The sequence below is a fragment of the Polypterus senegalus genome, chromosome 3 (genome assembly GCF_016835505.1).
Source record: "Polypterus senegalus isolate Bchr_013 chromosome 3, ASM1683550v1, whole genome shotgun sequence".
Lineage (NCBI taxonomy): Eukaryota > Metazoa > Chordata > Cladistia > Polypteriformes > Polypteridae > Polypterus > Polypterus senegalus.
Window position 1 is genome coordinate 34,048,057 of NC_053156.1, and position 8,182 is coordinate 34,056,238.

At 39.0% G+C, this 8,182-nt stretch overlaps 1 protein-coding gene across 1 annotated transcript in view; it reads right to left on the reverse strand.

Moving 5' to 3' along the window:
- Positions 1-5,610, reverse strand: part of tmem102 (transmembrane protein 102) — a 66,371-nt gene extending 60,761 nt beyond the window's left edge. The window contains exon 1 of the mRNA XM_039746928.1: positions 5,374-5,610. The gene's annotated coding sequence lies outside the window, so the exon portion shown is untranslated. The remainder of the gene's footprint in view (positions 1-5,373) is intronic.
- Positions 5,611-8,182: the final 2,572 nt, after the last annotated feature.

Consider the following 8,182-nt stretch of genomic DNA (forward strand, 5'->3'; position numbering starts at 1 on the left):
TATCACTTATTATATAAGGATATTTTTTATCTCCATCTTCCATAAAAATGCAGGATTATAAATTTCTTCTAGGTCATCATTACAAACTATGAAGAGCAAGGAACAGATAAACAATATTTTTAGGTAAAGTATTCATTTAACAATCAATCAATCATGAATTAAGACAATATCTTAAAAAAATTTAAACCACACACTATTCAATTAGGAGTGTGTGATATAATGGTTAATCTGGTATACCGGATGAAATTCTTACAGTGTGGATTTCGTAAAAGAAAAAATTTCTAGTATGCTAAAAATTAATGGAAAACTTTCACACACAAATGTATATGTAAAAGGAACTGGGAAATCTGACTTTGTCAAGTGTGTATAAATGTCATGAAAGAAATGCCTTCGTGTATAGCCTTGTATGATAACTATACATGAGCATACCCCATTAAGTGTATTACCCAGAATGCTGTGTGAGAGAAGCTAGATGTAAGCCACTTTTGAGTAGAAGGTATATGGTAGTTTAAAAGACCCTGAGAGCACAAGGAGACAGATTCTCTGGTCTAACCAGACACAATTGAACTCTTTGGTCTAATGCGAGTTGTTGAGATTCAATCTGATCAATGCATATATGAAGGTAAGACAAGGAAAAGCTGTTTTAGGCCATGTTTGCTTGGAGGACATGGTACAGGAGCTGCAGCAAGAACAAGCAAGCAAGCAAAAACCTTTACTTGTATTGCTCAAAAGAGAGCTGAATACTGCTGTCAAATCTATTTGAGTAGAAAAGTGTCAACCAGTATTTTGACAGATAAGAGGCACACAAGCGCGCACCATTAAGAAAAGGATATACAGGAACATTAAACCAGTTGGTAGCAAAACTGTCAGAATGCTTCATTAGACCATGATTTGTAATTTTTGCTACACTGCCTGCTCCAAGATTCCGTCAGTATATATCTGGAAACTCAGAAAAAATAGTCTCACTTTCACTCATTATACTGTGTATGACTTTTTATCAGTTAAGGATTCAGTGAAACATGCAAAACTAGGGAATGCCTATTGAAGACAAAGGGCAGGTGCCTTCAAAATGAAAGCCAAGAAGCACGTCTTCACATTAGAGGTCATGAGATTAGCAACTGAATACTGATTCTTATGGTTGAAGTTGAAACTGTGACAGATCTTTGCATAAAAGTGTTTGTATAAAGACTGTGTATTTCAACACTAACGTGTTTTTGTTCCACGTGGCTATATTTTTTTTCCAATAGTTAATACAAGAAGGCTAAGCTTGTATGTGAAAGAGCTTTTTAAGGCACCCTTCCATTTTAAATAACAAAAAGGATACTGTAATCTGATTTAACATGTCCTATTTGGCACAGTGACAAGTTCAAATACCAGCCCTGGACATTGTACTAAGTCTGCACACACACACACACACACACACACACACACACACACACACTTTACCTGTGTCTGCATGGGATTTTCTCTGGGTACTCTAACTATCCATCCACATCACAGAGGAGTGTGTGTATTCAGTTAAAAAGTAATGTGTAAGCAAATGTGGGAATGTGCATGAATGGGCCAACAATTACTCCTGCCAAGAGTAAGAGTAAAGTGAATACAGCGACTTGATTACACAGAATTTAAAAGGAACTAAAACAATGCTGTCTACTGTGTTTTAAGTAATACTGTTTATCTCAGGTGTGGTGTAGGACGAAAGTGCTAAGGACAGCAAAGGCTGAGTCACATCTTGACGTAATGGATGTTGGCAACTGGCCTCCACACACAAATGAGTAAGTTACAAGTGCAAAAATCTACCTAAGTAGGCTACTTTACTGATCAAAGTCCTTTATTAGATCACATAGTTACCCCAAAGCAGATAATTTTAGCTGAGCTATAAACTGTACTTTTCCACATTTACTTATTGACAAAAAAAGTTCACAATCTCACACTATTTGTTTACATTATTAGAAGTAATTTTTTTTACTAATCAAAGTTCTTCATCAGTACAACACATGGAATTTTACATGCACTTGTTAAATAATTGGAATTTCATTTCAAATGGATCTATGTCTTTTGGGCATAGTAATAATTATATAAACAGAAGGAAATATTAGCACATTTTTTCCTACATTTAAAGATTTTGTTAAGGAGATAGCAGTGGCACAATGATTAGTACTACTCCCTCATACCTTTGTAATCTTTGGTTTGAGTTCCAGCCCTAGTATTGTCTGTGTGAAATATGCATGTGCACCCAATATCCATGTGGGACATCCTGCAACATCCCAAAATCATGCCAGTTTGGTACAGTGTGACCTCTGAATCAGCCCCATTGGGGTGTTCTCAGTGACGGGCTGGCATACCATTAAAAGAGTCGCTTCCTGTCTTCTGCCTGGTGTTGCCCAGGTTAGGTTTAGTCTCAATGATTAAGCAAGGTTTTTAATGGAAACTTTAGCTATATTAAAGCTTCAAGTACCCTGAAAATGCAAAGTCCTCAAACAAACATTTGCAGGATTCTAGTTATTAAATTCTTTTAAAATGCTACCATAAAATGACAAGTCATTCTGAATTTTGGGAACTTCAAATAAGGGAACTTTGGATGGAGCAAACTTCTAAATACAACACGGTGGACCTGCTAAATTCAAAGGTAGACCTGCAAAGCTTAGACCATCTTCATGCCATATAAAAGCTTGTTATTGACGGTAGATGTGTGTTTTGGGGTGTGTTGTTTGTTTATGATAATATTTATGTATGTTTTCTCTCTGTTGAGCTTCTGTGAAGTTTTAATTTCCCCTTGGGGACAAATCTTATATATAAAGCAGACGGTAACAATCTTGCAGTCTTGTATGTATGTTATCATCCAGGTGACGCTAGGAACATTTACTGAAGTGTATCTCTCTCTCTCTCTCTATCTACAGTATGTATCTATATCTATATATATATATATATATATATATAAGTCCAACATCTGCCTATATGTCTGTCGGCTTTTCACGAGAGAAGTACTTAGCGGATTTAGATCTGTTTTTTTGTATAATTTTCTTGAATACTCCGGTTAATTTTGCGACTTCTCTCATAGTTCACTTGTGGTTCCAATTTATTTGCACAATTAAGACAGACGCAGCGGGACGAGAATTTGGGGGCAGATCCTCCTTATTAAAGCGGCAGCCTCAGGGTGTGTACCTTACCTCTGCTTAGATTGCAAATGAGAGAACTACTTAAAAGGTTTAGATCAGTTTTTTTTTTTTCCCCCTATAATTTGCTTGAACATTCCAGTTGATTTTTCGACTTTTCTCATCATGCTAAAAACCATAGTTTGCTTGCAGGAGCGATATATTCACGCTAATCCGAAACAGAGGCTGCGGTTCGAGAGTAGAGGGAAGATGACGTCAGGAGTGGGGAGCCGGGCAGGGCCCATCTCACTCACATGCCAGCCTCCGTTCGAGTCGGTCTAACCTCTGCATTTTGGAGTGTTCCTTGTATCTGCTTAGCTAGTGATACTTGTTTGATTTTTTAAGTTTTTCCTGTTTCACCACTACATGAGCGGAGCCGCGAGGGATGGCTCGTAAATTACAACTATTGTGACCAATTGCACTGCACGTTGTCCTCTGGCACATTTTCAGCCTCAAGGCAAACCCTCTTTTATCCAGCATTCTAATGCAAAAGAAACACAGCCTCAGGGTGGCAGTTTTTGGTTTGGCAATTGCCATACTGCATAAAGCACTCATAATAGCAATCGGTGTTTATGTACTAAACGGACGGCAGTGAAACCTCCCCACGGAGCCCAACACTAGAATGTGTAGGGGGAAAAATTTCTATAGATTTTTTTTTATCCCAATTAATAGCTTATGTATTCGTCAAAACAATTTTACGTAAGCATTTCTATAATATTCCAATTTCTGTAAATTTCTACTTTTTTATCCCAATAAATGTTATGAGTTTGTCAAAACAATTCTGTTTTCCTTTGCCACGCCGTCCATCCGTTTAGTACACAAGTACCAAGCAGCCTTTAAAGTCACTTCATTCACTTGCTCTCCTGTGAAGATGGCCTGTGACCCCATACAAGGCCCTGCTGCACCTCTCTCTAAAGTCAGCTCCTCTCAAAGAAGACACCTGCAAGTTCTTCTAAACTCAACAAGTGAAGCTGCTGTAACTGAGACAACTAGAGAGTTGTCCACTTTGCTGTGCATTTGAATTGGGGTACTGTGTTTGAATAAAGATTGTAAGTTACAAAATAATAGTTCAGCTTACTCAGACCTCTCTTGCCTGTCTTTTATGCAACTCAGCATCCCTGATGCAACACTAAAACTTGCACCCATCTTTCAAGGAAGAACAAACCGAGAGAAAGGAAGACATGATAAATGGAACTGAAAGTCTAGTGGGGACAGCTGTACAAGAGAAATACAATAAATTGTGCCGGGAAACTGGGTGCGAGTTTAGGATTTTGGGATAGAGGCTCACTTGTGGGGTGGATGCTTCCTTTAAAATTTTTGAATAAAACTTTAATGTAAATGCCACCCCCGATACTAATCATAACCATTAATATCAACTATGACATGACCTTAAGTAAAAAAAAAAAAAAATGAATAGATTAACTGTCACTGTTGGAATTCAACTAACGCAGTGAAAGTCCAGTTATCTTTTAGGATTAACCTGTGTAAAGCATAAGAACGGGTAGTCGGCTAGACAGCATCCTCATACTGTCAAAAAAAACCTCAAGAAGCCTGTCATTTTCTTGCACAAAGCTCATCACACTAAAAATGTTTTTCTACCAATTATATTTTTTAAAATATTCCAAAAAATAAAATGGTGTGTAAAGAAAAACTTAAACCAATACAATAAAAATGAACAAGGTCAATCTTATTTTTGTGCATTCCTATCTGCTAAATCACTGACCCGATTATGGAGGCTAAAAGTCAATTTTCCAGACTTTGGATAGCTTGGTCATCCCAGCACATGCGCAGTTTTCACGCAGAAAATAGGAATCCGAGCGTGTGCAAGTGCATAGCAGATACTGCAGCATGCGGGCCTTAAGGTCCGTTACTTTTCCGAAAAAGTGTTTTTAGTAAGTAATCATTTGTTTATCATATAGACATAATATTTTGCACCACATTGAATCCGTGAAAAAGTCAGCGTAACAGAAACGGCGTAGCCTGCGTATGGAGATGTTCACGTTCTAAATCCAAACACGCGCTTTTCTCAGTGTAAAAACATAAAATTACTCGAAACTTTACTGACAGGACTAACGCACAGAACTAAGCGTCAAAATACGAAAGTTACAAAAGCATTGCGTCCTTTAAACGTTTCATTCTTTTTCGCGCTCCTCACAACAAGTGGCCTCCGACAGGTGAAGGTATCCCTACGTGCACCTCAATTACCGCTAGCGCTTACCTTTTTATTTCATTGGCTTTTCTCTGTTCGTTCTCTCTTGTTCCTCTCCCAGAAGTCTCCTTACGATTATTTATTCTAATGCAGATTCTGGTTTTACCAGATCGATTTGAAGCTTACTCGGCACGTTCCAGTGCAACACCTACTTAATCCCATCCTTCGCTACGTGCCGTGTACACCTTCCCTTTGGAAAAAGACAGGGAGGAGAGGGCGTGGGAAAGCGCTAACGGAAATGACGTAATCCGCGCGCGTGGTCTGCTGGCCTTTGCTGTTTTTTACTTCTAATTTCGAGTCATTCTTGGAACCCGATCAAGCCAATATAGGATCTTCAAAAAACACGAAACCGATTATGTTGGAGGTAAGGCAAAAGGGGAAGCACAAATCATTAATAAAATAAAAAGGAAATGTTAGTAAATTAAAAGAGCGTGCTCGCTTTTTCCCCCCAGTATGTGTTTAGGTGAAAGATCCGCAAGTGAAGAACTTTAGTGGCCCCAGTCTCCAAGTCACATACTAGAGGGCGACAGTGGCTGCGCGATTTAACTCTTGTGTGATTCCTAAATTAGAAACCAATCTGTTAATGAAACTCTGCATTCGTTTGTCGGTATTTTTCATTGCCATACAGTAAATTCAGAAAATATTCAGAGCCCTTCACTTTCTGAGATTCTTGTAAATGGATATTTATAATTTTTGCTCTACTAATTAATCTACTCCTAATAACCCATAATAGCAAAGTGAAAACATGTTTTCAGAAAGGTTTGCACATCTAGTAAAAATACACTGAAATCTCTCATTCATATACATTTTCAGACCTTTAATTTAGTACTTTGTAGAAGCACCTGTAGCAACTTCAGATCTTGGGTAAGACTCTACAAGCTTTGCACACCTGGATTTGGGCTGTTTACTCCAATCTTTTTGGATGATTCTTTTAAGTTCCATTACATTTGATGCAAACATCTACAAACTGCCATCTTCAGGTCTCTCCACAGATGTTCTATGGGGTTTAAGTCTAAGTCTTGTCCTGAAAACAATCCAGCGTTGTCTTGGCTCAATGGGTCATTGTCATGCTTAAATTTGAAATGGCACCCCAGTCTAAATCGGCATGCATTCTGGAGCAGTTTTTCTTTAACAATTTTGCAGTATTTGGCTGCATTCATCCTTCCCTCAATTCTGACTAGTCTCCCTGTCTTTCAGAAGCAACCCAATAGCATGATACTGCCACTACTATGCTTCACTATAGGAATGGTATTAGACAAGTGGTGAGCAGTACCTAATCTTCACCATAATTAGTGCTTGGAGTTCTGACCAAAGAGTTCAATTCTTTTTTTCTCACCAGACCAAAAAGTTTGATTTTTGTTTGATCAGACCAGATAATTTTTACTCCTTATGCTCTCAGAGTCCTTTAAACCATTGTATGCCTTCTACTCATGAATGGTTTCTGTCTAGCTACCTTACCAGAAATACATGATTGATGGTGTACTTCTGAGACAGTTGTCCTTCCGACTGTTTCTTCCATTTCAGCAGAGGATTTTTAAAGCTCTGTTAGAATAAGCATTCAGTTCTTGGTCGCCTGTCTAATCAAGGCTTTTCTTACCCTAGGACAAGTCCTGGTGGGTCCAAACATCTTCCATTTCACAATTTATGAGAACACTGTGAGCCCTCAAAGCTTTAGAAATGACGGTATACGCTTGCTCTGATCTAAGCTTTGCCACAATTTGATCACAGAAAGCTCCCTGGACTTCAAAAATTATTTTTTGTCTTGACATACAGTGTGGAATTTTATACACAGGTGTGTTGTATTTTAAGAGATGGACAATCAGGTCACTTTGCCACATGTAGACTCCAATCAAGTTCAAGACACATCTCAAGGAGAATTAATGCAAGTAGGATAAACCTAATCACAATGTCAACTGCCACAGCAAAGGTTCTGAATGCTTACAGTATATGAATGAGAGATTTCAGTTTCTGATTTTTAATAAATTCATAAACTTTCTGAAAACATGTTTTCACTTTGTCATTATAGGTTATTGATTGTAGATTGATGGGCAAAAGTGACAAATTTGTCCATTTAGAAATTAAATCTATGGGAGAGAGGGAGTTTGGGAGCATGCACTGATAGTGTGTTGCCGCACCCACCACACGAGGAACCACCTGGATTGGGACCCGAGTGAAGCAGGTGACACCTCATAACACAGTAAAATATGCAGAAACTAATAGAGTGTGAATACTTTCTGAATCCACTGCAACAGTGAATTGACTTTTCCTTGAGTGTTTCCCTCCAGCAGTAGGGGTACAATCCTCTTTAATAAAACCCCCCGTGTCCGTGTGTGTGTGTCTTCTGGTGAAGTGCGCATGCGCGGGGCCACACGGCACATGTTCAGTCTCTTCCTGTGCATTCCCTGTGTGTGCAGAGAGAGAGACACACATAGGTGCGTGCGCGAAAGAGACAGATACACACACACACACACACAGAGGCGCGCGCGAGACAGACACACACACACAGGCTTTGGCATGTGTTATGGTGCTGTATGTGGTGGCTGGCTTGTTGGTAAGCTAACTAGCTGAACTGTCAGTGTTTTGTATGGCCTGTGCTATTCATTGTATTCACAATCACGTCATTGCCTGTGTTAGGTGATAGTGGCTTCCTGCTCAAATGCCTTTTCTGGATCTCCAGAATGCAAAGGAGAGGCGCTATAATGCTGCTCATGATCGTTTGTGATCAGTTACTGTGCACAGCCAGATGCCGTTGAATGAAGGAGACGGGGTCTCAATGCGTTAGATGGGAAGCTCCTTTACCATCCAATGTAGTTCTGCA